The sequence below is a fragment of the Chrysemys picta genome, chromosome 1, assembly GCF_011386835.1.
Source record: "Chrysemys picta bellii isolate R12L10 chromosome 1, ASM1138683v2, whole genome shotgun sequence".
Classification (NCBI taxonomy): Eukaryota; Metazoa; Chordata; order Testudines; family Emydidae; genus Chrysemys; species Chrysemys picta.
This window is the reverse complement of record NC_088791.1, coordinates 94,799,169-94,811,206: the sequence shown is the minus strand read 5'-3', so window position 1 is coordinate 94,811,206 and position 12,038 is coordinate 94,799,169. Positions and strand designations below refer to the sequence as shown.

At 46.2% G+C, this 12,038-nt stretch overlaps 1 long non-coding RNA gene across 1 annotated transcript; it reads left to right on the top strand.

The window, feature by feature from the left end:
- The first annotated feature begins 2,857 nt into the window (after positions 1–2,857).
- LOC135980867 (uncharacterized) lies at positions 2,858–6,186 on the top strand. Its single transcript, XR_010597778.1, has 2 exons — positions 2,858–3,156; positions 5,885–6,186. It is a non-coding gene; the product is annotated as an uncharacterized LOC135980867 (long non-coding RNA).
- Positions 6,187–12,038: the final 5,852 nt, after the last annotated feature.

Genomic DNA, 12,038 nt, shown 5'->3' with positions numbered 1-12,038 from the left:
CCTCAGTGACTTCCCAAAGTTATCCTTCCACCTCCCACATCAATAATACCTCAGTAACTCATCATGGAGATCCCTCCGCCTCCCACAGTGATAATGCCTCAGTGACTCCCAAGATATATCCCTCCACATCCGATGGCAATCTCAGTGACTCCACACAGATATTCCTTCATCTTCCACAGTGATAACACCTCAGTCATTCCTTAGTTATATCCTTCCCCTTCCCTTGGAGATAGTGCCATAGTGACTCTCCATATATATTGCTCCACCTCATATGGTGATCATGTCTTTGTCACTCCCCACAGACATCCATTTGCCTCCCACAAAGATAACACCGAAGGGTATGTCCACACTACGGAGTCTATGCTGGCAAAGCTATGCCGGCAGACCTGCCTAGTGTAAACACAGCTACATTGAAAGAAGCTGTGTTTTTCTGTCGGTGTAGAAACCCCACCTCTCTGAATGACATTAACTATGCAGACAGAAGCACTCTTCTGTTGACATAGGACTTGGTTACACTTAAAAGGCTGCAGGGATGAAGCTGTGTCACTGTAGCGCTTCAGTGAAGATTCTACAGGTAGGTAATCCATCACCCCAAGAGGCGGTAGCAATGTTGGTGAGAGAAGCACTGTCAACATAGCGCTGTCTACACTGGTAGTTAGGTTGGTGTCACTGCATCGCTCAGAGGTGTGGATTTTCCACACCCCTGAGCGACGTACTTATAGCAACATAAGTTGCTAGTGTAGACCAAGCCATAGCTGTTGCGTTTTGTTGGCATAGTTATGTTGGTCAGGAAATGTGTTTTTTTCTTTCACTGTTATTGTCTCCCATATGAAACTCAAATTCCTCATTCGTACCCTAAACTACTTTGCTCCTTTCTACCACACTGCTCTTGTTGCCTTTCCCTCCCCCAGTCGCCCTCTTCACTCATCTGACTCCCACGTCTCTCATGCCCTCCTCTGTGCCCTTTTGTCAGGTAGTTAAATCAGTACAAAAACTGCATGTCACATCCCTTATTGTAAAGCACCATGCCCCTCTATATAAGTAATCAATAATGAATAAATAATAATCCTCTTCCTTGATCTGCCTTGATACTGTCTGAGTGAATGGCTTCCCAGATAGAGCTAGAATTCTCTGTATTACAGGGATGCCTCAAGGACCCAACCCAGCATGCTGGACGCTGTACAAACACAAACCAAGAGGCAGTCCTTGCCAAGAAGAGCATATCAGCTAAATAGATAAAGGAGTATTCTCTCCGTTTTATGGATGGGGAAGCGAGGCACACAAAGATGAAGTCATTTGCTGAGGTCACACAGGAAGCCTGTGGCAAACCCGGCTCTCCTGAGTCCCAGTCTAGTGCCTTAACCATAAGACCATCCGTCCCCTCTAAACTATGCCCTTCATCTCCATTGCTTGTTCCTCATTGAATCTTCTGAGCTATCCCTTTGTCTAGGGATGGTGAAGCAAGGAGAGTAGTTTCTCCCTGGTCTAATTCTCCTCTCACTTACACTGGTGTAAACCAGGGGTGACTCAGTGAGAGGCTAATTAGGCCCTCTGTTCAGTGGCAGAAGCACGCTGGAGTGCCAGGGCTGTGCTCTGTAAGGCTGCTCTCTGCTCCTCATGGAGACCGATAGGTAGGACTGTTCAAGGCACTTTCAGAAGATAATCTGCCATCATTTCATTTCCAGAGGAGGTGGATTATTGATTCCTATTTAGCTAATTTTAGATTAATCGAGAAAGGTGGGGGCTGCGGGAGCTAAGTAAAGCCAATGAGATCACATGTTCCGTCTTTTTATTTGCTGTTCTTATTCCGCTTTCAGATAACAAGGCCTCCTTTCATACAGAACGGGAAGGGGGTAGGGCGGGCGGGGAGGGGGGTGTCACAGTCACCCCAATGGCCCCCGGTCACTTCTCCATGCTCCTTAATGTGATGTTCCCACTGTTGGAGAGAGAGAGAGAGAAAACAGTGATCTCATGATTCCAAAACTGACTCATGCAAACAACACCGGGGGGGGGGGGGGATGGAATGAGGGAGACAGGAAAGGAGCATCATGGGGGTTGAGGGGATGAGTGTGCAGGGAAAGGGGCAAAGGGGATAGACGTACAGAGGTGAGAGGGATGGGGGAGAGAAAGGGCAGTGGTGATGGAGGACAGAGACAGAGAGACTGGAAGGAGATGGGATGGGGCAGGAGAGACAGGAAGAAGGGTCTGGGAGGACTGGAGTGGATGTAGTTTGAGACAGGGGATCAGAAGAGGAGGGAGGAGATATGGAAGGACTGTGGGGACAGGGTAAACCAGTAGAAACTAGGAGATGGAGGCAGGGCAGATGAGGCAGAAACACTGGTGGGACAGGGTTAGAAATGTCATGTAGAGGAGTTGAGGGCAGGGACAAAGATAAGGAATTGAGTGGTTAGGGATGGAGGGAAGATGGCATGGGGACATGGGAGGCACAGAAACAAAGAGTAGGAGGAGATAGGGTATAGGGATGAGGCATGGGTGAGGTGAGGTGAAGTAGATGTGGAACAGTAGGGACAGGAGCAGAGGGATAGATGAATGCAGGCTGTTATTTCTTTCTCTCCATTAGCACTACAGCATATAATTAAAATCTGCAAGAGAACAAATTTGCCTCATTCCCTCAGGGCTGTGAAGCCTGGGAACATTATGAAAACCGGGACTTATTATTACCTCAGGGGACTTCACATTGTCCTGTGGGGGGCAGGAGTTCTGGATTCCATTCCCACTTACATAATCTCGCTCTGGCTGGAGGGAATGGTTTGAGCCTTCATTAGGCACAGACAAGAACTGTGGTGTGTAGGGCCCCCCAACCCTCCCACGACTGTCTTCTTCCTTGCTTTTGCAGAGAGAAAATGGGGAAATGGAGCTGGGTAGAGTCAGCAAGAGATGCCCTGTCTACAGTACTTACTGTCACCTTTGCCAGTTCCCATCTGGGAATCTGCCACCCAGCAGAGCTCATCCTGTGCACTGAGCGATCACAGCACAGCCTGTGCGTTTCATCCCACATTGCGGGGTCAGTGCCTAATGACGCCACATCACAAGGCCCATTTGGGGACTGTTTCTTTGTCCCCAGAGCTGAGACTGGCTGCACACTGGAATCCACCCATGAAAACCTGAGAACATCCTACGGATCGTGGGACAGAGGTGAGCCCAGCTCAGCAGGGAACAATGGCTGAAAGAAAACAAGGTCCACCTTTGGATCCTGGCATATCCAGAAAGAGCATTCCCATCTGAGTCCGAACTGGCGGGGACATACACAGGCACCCCACCCCTCGAAGTCCAGCTGGCCAGATCTTGGACAGCTTCATTTCTGTCAAGGACAGAGGTGTAGGGGTGAGGAATTACTCCTCAAAAATGGAACTCCCATCAGGGAGGAAATCCCTGAGCCTTCCCAGTCGTGCGTTATTAAGGAAATTCATTACACTGCAGCCCCCCACCCCCGCAAGGCAGCTAATAGGTGACCCACTGACAGTCTCTGTCCATCACTCAACTCTGTGCACAATGCGGTAATTAAACCCTGACCCTTTGCTCTTTTTATCCGCTTCCTCTGTATGGAGGAGGAGAGGGGCAGGGGGCTCTGCTAAACCCTCCATCTGTAATGAGGATGTAAAGCTCAGGAAGGAATTGCTTTAAAACAAGAGAGAAGGAGAGCAATGAGGAGAGACTCAGAGCATTGACTGGAATGAGGCAGAGAACAGACTTCCCAAGCACACAGCTCTGCTGGGGCACCTCAAGCCCAGCCCAACACTCCCTGCTATCCCAGCCCTGGGCTGCCCACGCGCACTTCTGCCAATGCGTCTCAATCCTGGGCCATCGGCACCACTGGTTAGTCTAGTCTTAGTTCCTCCCAGCCCCATGCAGTTCTGCCAATGTAGATCATTCTTAGCTAGGCACATTGCACAGCTCTGGCAATGCACCTGGATCCTGACCTCAAGGACCCCTTGTTCTGCCTCATGAAACCTGGAAAGAGGCAGAGAAGGAGGGAGGGATGAGAGTTCTCTGCCGGGATGCTGGGATGTGTGCAGCCATTTTGACTTGTCTCCACTGGGAAGCCTTGGGTGGTTGGGGTGGCGGAAGGAAGAGGTTCACATTCTGAAGCCCGGATGGGTGAGGCTGTAATCTCGGCCATAAGTGATGCATGAGATGACAGGAAGTGAGGTTTTGGGCCACCCCCTGAAATCACTAGAAATGTACTAGAAACCTCCACAGCTTGACAAATGGACTGAAATGACATGGAAATAAAAGAGACTGGTTTCCTTCCTACCCTGAGTGGAGAAGCCACCTCCCTCCCACGCATGAGCCAGAGGGGCCGGGGCCACCAGGAGAAGGGCATGATGGGTAGAGCAATGCCCCTGAACAATTGAGCACTGTCCCCAAGCACTGCACGCTCCAGCCCTCTGAACAAAAGGCTCACACACAAGAGACCTGACTGTGAAGCTTCCATCCGCTTTCATCACTGACCCCCGGGGCAGCCAGGTCATGGGGTCAACCCACTTAAACGCCAAACTCAACCAGAAATAGAGCCGGGAAGTGGGCAGGGGTGGCCAAGTGCAGGGGTCCCAGGCATTTGAGGGGTTCTTTGACTAAGCCATTTAATTTGCTTTTTGTCAAAGACACATTTCCTCTGTAATAAAAATGGAGGGGAGGTCGCGGTGAATTACGACCCACGCTCAACAAGAGTCTTTTACAGTCTGGAGGTGAAAAAGGGCTGGAGTAATCGGACAAGTTAGAACCAGACATAAGGAGGGTAAGCACTCTGCCTGCTTCCCACCCCCCAGCTCTGCCAGGGCATGAGTCCTGACCTGGAATACCCTGCACTATTCCAGTTCTGGGACTGACAGACAACTCTGCCAGTGCAACTCATCCCTGTCCCACAGCAGTCCTGGACTCCCACACAGCTTTGCCAATGCACCTTCACCTTGATCAGCAGATACTCCAGTCCTGAGCCTTCTCCTGAGCCAGGCCATACAGTGCGGTGGTTTTGTGAGCTACACACATGGAGTGGCTATGCTGACAATCATCAAATTACTTTTGTGACTCAAGCCAGGGCCTGGATTTTCCACCTGCAGGATTTGTGTAACTCCAATTGCATTTGGGCCTCTGGTTTCTCAAGGCGATGGGTCAATGTACTAACTTGCTTCATCATGCCCGTCCCTACTATACCATGTTTTCCTTCTCCCCTCTGCCAACCCTCCCCCCCCCCCAAATATCACCAGAACAATTTGTAATACACAAATCCTTGCCATTCAGGAGAGAGACAAGTGCTCTAGATGTGAAGGAAAACGCCAGTGGCTTGGTATGATCATTTAGGTAGCTTCCTTGTTGGTAGATGAGTGTATAGATATCTGTATCTATCTACACTACTTATGTGGCTTTGCTATCCATGTGATAAACTGCAGACATGTAGATACAATACATCTATCATGTATCCACTTCACCTTCACTCTGCCCATTAATCCATCACCTCTGGAAAAACTTCTGACATTCAAAACCGTGGGCAGCTTCAGAGAGATGAAACTTAAAACAACAAAAGATCATATTGCCACCAAAATACCCACTTCTCACTGACAATTGTGACATTTGCTTCCCCTTCCCCCACCCTCAAAATTACACTGGTCTGAAGCCCAGGACAGCAATATTAAGTTCTGATTGATCTTGTGACTACGGAGTGCTAGAAATGGGAGCATCACATGGTTGGAAAGGGGGAATTCCTAGCTTGCAAATGGGACACACACAACTTGCTTCTAACCTTGGGAGCTCTTGAGATATCAGTCTTTGAAGTCACAAGATGTATATGTTTAGGAAAGATTGTTTAGATTATTTTTAGAGGTGGTTTAAATTATTTGTTTTATTTGTTTTTCTCCTTTCTGAGGTGGACTCATAAGCCTACATTATGCACCCATGAGGGATCCCCTCCATGTGCCACATTCTGCACTGAACAGGTCAATGCCACCTTGTCACTGGCTGATTCTTCTCTACACCCTTGTTTTAGTTTTTTTTCCTCTTAATTAATTGGCCTCTCAGAGTTGGTAAGACAACTCCCACCTGTTTATGCTCTCTGTATGTGTGTATATATATCTCCTCAATATATGTTCCATTCTATATGCATCCGAAGAAGTGGGCTGTAGTCCACGAAAGCTTATGCTCTAATAAATTTGTTAGTCTCTAAGGTGCCACAAGTACTCCTGTTCTTCTTTTTTCTCTACACCCTGTAAAGGCTTCTCTGTGCATCTGCAGCACACTGGTAGGGAGATGCAGAGACTGGGCTGGAGGAATGAGTGGGTTAGGGCCAGAGAGGATGCTCATCGTCCCCTCTCCAGCCCCAGAGAAAATCCCCCAAGAGGATAATACAGCCTCAGAGTTGAGAATTTAGGTGCATAAGTGAGCTCAAATTTGGCCAGGCTGACTTTGAGCTGACAGACTCAAAGACTGAGGTATTAGAAAGGCAAAAAGAAATGAGAGGGATGGGTTCACTGCAGAGAGAGAGATTTGGGGGGCATCAGGCTAACTAGTCTAAAGATGTGATTTGCTTGCAGAACCTTTATTACTGGTGATTAAGTGCAAGCAGAAAAGAAGCCAGCTTGGCTCTCAGAACCCAGCGTGAGTTTGCAGAGCTGACAGCTTGGGAGTGTGTGGAAACTGCTTTACTTGTAACCTAACCTGAACCCGTTTGATCTGGAAGCTATTGAGAGACAATAAAAATGGAGCAGAACTGCATTTTAAGTCTCTGTCCCTACAGTTAATAATCAGGCCCAGCCTTAAGCACAAGCAAAGCAAATGGTCACTTGTTGGGACTCATTATCCCATGCAAATTCTGCAACTTGTCTTCCCTCTTAGTAGCAGGACAGTGGAGGAGGGAACACCATACTGCTATCTTTCCGACCCCCTAGTCTAGCAGCGAAACAAGGGTGGGAGGGAATTTGTGCTCTTATCTCCCCTTCTGTCAGTTTGGTGCCCTGCCAGTCATAAGGTCTGCTGTGCTAAACATCCAGAAATGCCTCACAAAATGATTTTCACCAATGCATTGTGCAAGAGATATTATTCCTCTTGCAATATAATAACAGTCACAAACCACAATCAGCAAACCGCATTTCTTTGATATTGCACGCTTATTTGTCTTCATTAGCACCAGGAGTTCTCAGCAGTGTCCACAAGATGGAACTGTTCCCATAGAAATGAAACACCAACGCCGTGAGTCACCTTTCTCTGTTATTTGCTATGTTTCATGGAGCAAGAAGCAATAGGGATCTTGTGTATGTAATATAACTTCCCAGTTCACGTCTCTGTAAACCAGGAAGTGTCAAGAAAAGTTCTGAACCATCTTTCTGAATGCGTACTTTTTTTCTTTTTGCAAAGGTTGCAATTCAGATCCCCTCCAGCCTTCCTCGTAGCCCTAAATTTACCTCTAGCCTTCAGATGCCAAAAAAGTTCCCTGCAGTGGGCTTATTGACTAAAGAAAATGGCCTTTAGAAAACGGGTTTGCATTACTAGAAGCTAATCCCACACCTTGCAAGCTGAGTTCTCTATTATTTTATTATTAAGAAAAATTCAACTTTGCATTTCTATAGCTCCTTCTATCCTTGTACAGTGGAGTCGCATCATAGGCGCATTTAACTTACATGATTTTAACTATACACGCTCGGCAAAACAAAACAAAAAAGAGAAAAATAACAATTTAAATACTGTACCTGTAGTGCGGGTGATTCCGCCCGCCATTCCATTCAATGAGCGTTTGACTATACGTGATTTTCGCCTTACGCACTGACTTCAGAACCTAACCCCCGCATAAGATGCGACTCCCCTGTATCTCAAAGCACTTTACAAGCATGATTCAATTAACCCTGCCAATGCCCCGGTGAGGTAAGGAAGTACTGTTTGCCCCATTGACAGAAGTGAAAAGAAACAGACAAGGAGGTGAAGTGACTTGCTTGGTCGTTGATCAAAGATTGAACAGCAATTCGGTGACAGAGCTGGTAATAGTATCCAGATCTCTTGACTGTTGTAACAGGTGTGATCATACCTACTACTAGGCAGCCACTTCCCTGGGAAAGGTATGATTCAGTGTTTCCGAGGGGGACTGGGAACTACATGATTCTAATGGTATCATGAAATAAAGCAGGGTCCAATGGATTGGGCACTGGATTGGGACTCAGGAGATCTGGATTCTATTCCTGTCTCTGCCAATGACTTGCTATGTGACTTTGCACCTGTCATTTTACCCCTCCCTTTCCCATTCTCCTGTCTATTTGACTGTAAACTCTTTGGGGTCATTAGGTGGTGTCCCTTCTTATGTATTTCTGCAGTGCCCAGCCAGTGAAACCCTAGTGGCAGATGGGGTCTCTCCTTGTTACTGTAATATAAATAATTACAATAACACAATTTGCCCCACTGGTCTTTACTGGGGGTTAATCTCAAATTAAAAAAAATTAAGTACATTGTTAAACTTCATTAAACGTGATCAGTTATTTTAACCTAAGAACTGAAAGGAATTTGAGCGGTGAGATTTTAATAAGAAAACGCTTTCCCAAGTAGAATAGATTCCTCTCATAGGGTCATAGTTTCAGCTGGAGAGCATTGAAATCCATGGAGCTATTCAGCTAATTATCAGTTGAGCATTTCACCTTTAGACTCTAGGGGTGAAATCTTGGACTCATTTAAGTCAATGGTAAAATGCCCATTGATTTCAGGATTTCACTCTAGTTATTTCTGAGAGGAGAGGATGTTCTGGTCAGAAGTGTGGAGCATATGCTCATTCTGGTTAACTTGGAAACCAAATCACTTCTCTTACACCCAGGACAGCAAACTCATTCTTAACCTCCACCTATTGTCACAAATTTACTGCAGCAGTGTGAATGGCTTCACCTTCAAGTGTTTTGATCAGTATGGTTACCAGGCTCAAATAACTGCAAGAAAGACATTATACACTCAGGGAGAGAGAGGTAATTGTTATTAAGTCCTTGTTCCTGGTCAGAGAGGAATTTTCAAATCAAAGACTGTTTCTTCTTTGCTGTGTGTCACAAAGTCAGGCTTGGTGTCAGAGTCTTCTAGTTCTTCAGAAGTTGGACAATGGCTGGAAGAAATGACATATGATGCAACAAGCCACTGTGTTCTACAAAATCAAAGAATTATTTCAATTACTGAACCCTCTCTGCAGACATAGATAACTCATTGAAACATTTGACGGTTAAATCCTTCTGCATCCTAAAGAAGAACCTTGTATGAAAGTTTGACAATTGCCATTCTACACATGACAGTTGCAGTAATTTTGCATACAGCTGTGCTGACTGGCTTTCAAAACATTTCTTTCCATAGGTCACTGCTGCACTGTCAGCAGCAGACACGGTTGTATTAACCAGTTTCAAAGACGTCTCTCCCAGTTTTAAAGCAACAGAGGGTCCTTGTGGCACCTTTGAGACTAACAGAAGTATTGGGAGCATAAGCTTTCGTGGGTAAGAACCTCACTTCTTCAGATGCAAGTAATGGAAATCTCTAGAGGCAGGTATAAATCAGTGTGGAGATAACGAGGTTAGTTCAATCAGGGAGGGTGAGGTGCTCTGCTAGCAGTTGAGGTGTGAACACCAAGGGAGGAGAAACTGCTTCTATAGTTGGATAGCCATTCACAGTCTTTGTTTAATCCTGATCTGATGGTGTCAAATTTGCAAATGAACTGGAGCTCAGCGGTTTCTCTTTGGAGTCTGGTCCTGAAGTTTTTTTGCTGTAAGATGGCTACCTTTACATCTGCTATTGTGTGGCCAGGGAGGTTGAAGTGTTCTCCTACAGGTTTTTGTATATTGCCATTCCTGATATCTGACTTGTGTCCATTTATCCTCTTGCGTAGTGACTGTCCAGTTTGGCCAATGTACATAGCAGAGGGGCATTGCTGGCATATGATGGCATATATAACATTGGTGGACGTGCAGGTGAATGAGCCGGTGATGTTGTAGCTGATCTGGTTAGGTCCTGTGATGGTGTTGCTGGTGTAGATATGTGGGCAGAGTTGGCATCGAGGTTTGTTGCATGGGTTGGTTCCTGAGTTAGAGTTGTTATGGTGCGGTGCGTGGTTGCTGGTGAGAATATGCTTAAGGTTGGCAGGTTGTCTGTGGGCGAGGACTGGCCTGCCTCCCAAGGTCTGTGAAAGTGAGGGATCATTGTCCAGGATGCCAACCTTAAGCATATTCTCACCAGCAACCACGCACCGCACCATAACAACTCTAACTCAGGAACCAACCCATGCAACAAACCTCGATGCCAACTCTGCCCACATATCTACACCAGCAACACCATCACAGGACCTAACCAGATCAGCTACAACATCACCGGCTCATTCACCTGCACGTCCACCAATGTTATATATGCCATCATATGCCAGCAATGCCCCTCTGCTATGTACATTGGCCAAACTGGACAGTCACTACGCAAGAGGATAAATGGACACAAGTCAGATATCAGGAATGGCAATATACAAAAACCTGTAGGAGAACACTTCAACCTCCCTGGCCACACAATAGCAGATGTAAAGGTAGCCATCTTACAGCAAAAAAACTTCAGGACCAGACTCCAAAGAGAAACCGCTGAGCTCCAGTTCATTTGCAAATTTGACACCATCAGATCAGGATTAAACAAAGACTGTGAATGGCTATCCAACTATAGAAGCAGTTTCTCCTCCCTTGGTGTTCACACCTCAACTGCTAGCAGAGCACCTCACCCTCCCTGATTGAACTAACCTCGTTATCTCCACACTGATTTATACCTGCCTCTAGAGATTTCCATTACTTGCATCTGAAGAAGTGAGGTTCTTACCCACGAAAGCTTATGCTCCCAATACTTCTGTTAGTCTCAAAGGTGCCACAAGGACCCTCTATTGCTTTTTACAGATTCAGACTAACATGGCTACCCCTCTGATACTTGTCTCCCAGTTTTGACTGACTCTGTGGAGAGATGGCCTCTGCACTTTCGTCCGCATCATCACGCCAGATTTTTTTCACAATCACGATCATCTTTTGAAAAGTACCTCCCTGTTAAAGAGAACCATTTTAAATTACCTTTATCTGACATGCCTTGCAAGTGAAAAGACCACATCAGAAGTATGGAAATCATTTGCCACAATGTTCTCACACATTGCATAGCCCCAATGAATTTCCTTATTGATTTTGGATTCCACAGACACTTTGGTGAAAGAGCAGTCCATTGATAAATAACTGTGTGGAGGAGAAAGAGGCCAGTCCCAGTTCTGCCAGAGTCACTCCTTAGTGGAAGGAGAAGGGCAAGGGTGGAACCAGCTTAAGGATGGTCTTAAGCACCACCTCTTCCCTTCTTCCAATGAGGAGCAGCAAGGAGGTTAGAGGTGGGAGCTAGCCTCCTTGAGCTCTCAGCAGCCATGCTTGCAGGCTCTGCAGTTACATTGAGGTTAAGCCCTTGAGTGTTACCTGTGCTGTGTGAGAGAAGGTGGCAGAATAGGGCCGACTGGCCAAATCCACCCAGATCAATCTGTCACTGACATACTTGGAAGTATATTTTACTGCATGAAGAAACATAACGTACCTGATGTTAATTTTGTTCTATTTTAAAGGAGTAGGAAGTGATAGAAGTAACTTCTCATGCACAAGGGACATTTTAGCATCCCACCAAGATCAGTCAGGGACAAGGGACATTGCCCTAGAATTTGAGACAATGACAATCCTGCAAAATTTGCAATGGTTGGCAACTCTAGTCTGTATAAAATACGGGGATGTCGTTCCTTCAACTAACTGGCATGGTTAAGACAGACATAGGGAGGACTTGTGTTGTGTAGTTGAACTGTTTCACTTATTAGACCAGTACTTCCCAAACTTCTGAATGCTGTCCCTCCTTCAGGAAAAAGACACACCCCCCCTGCAATCCTGACCTCTATTGTTAAAAGCCCACATATCTTAATTTATACATTTTCTGTCCCACTGCAGCTAATCTTTTGTTCTCCCACTCCATACACGTGCTTTGGAAAATGCTAATGTAGAGCTTTATGATATTACTTCTTCTTTCGTACATGC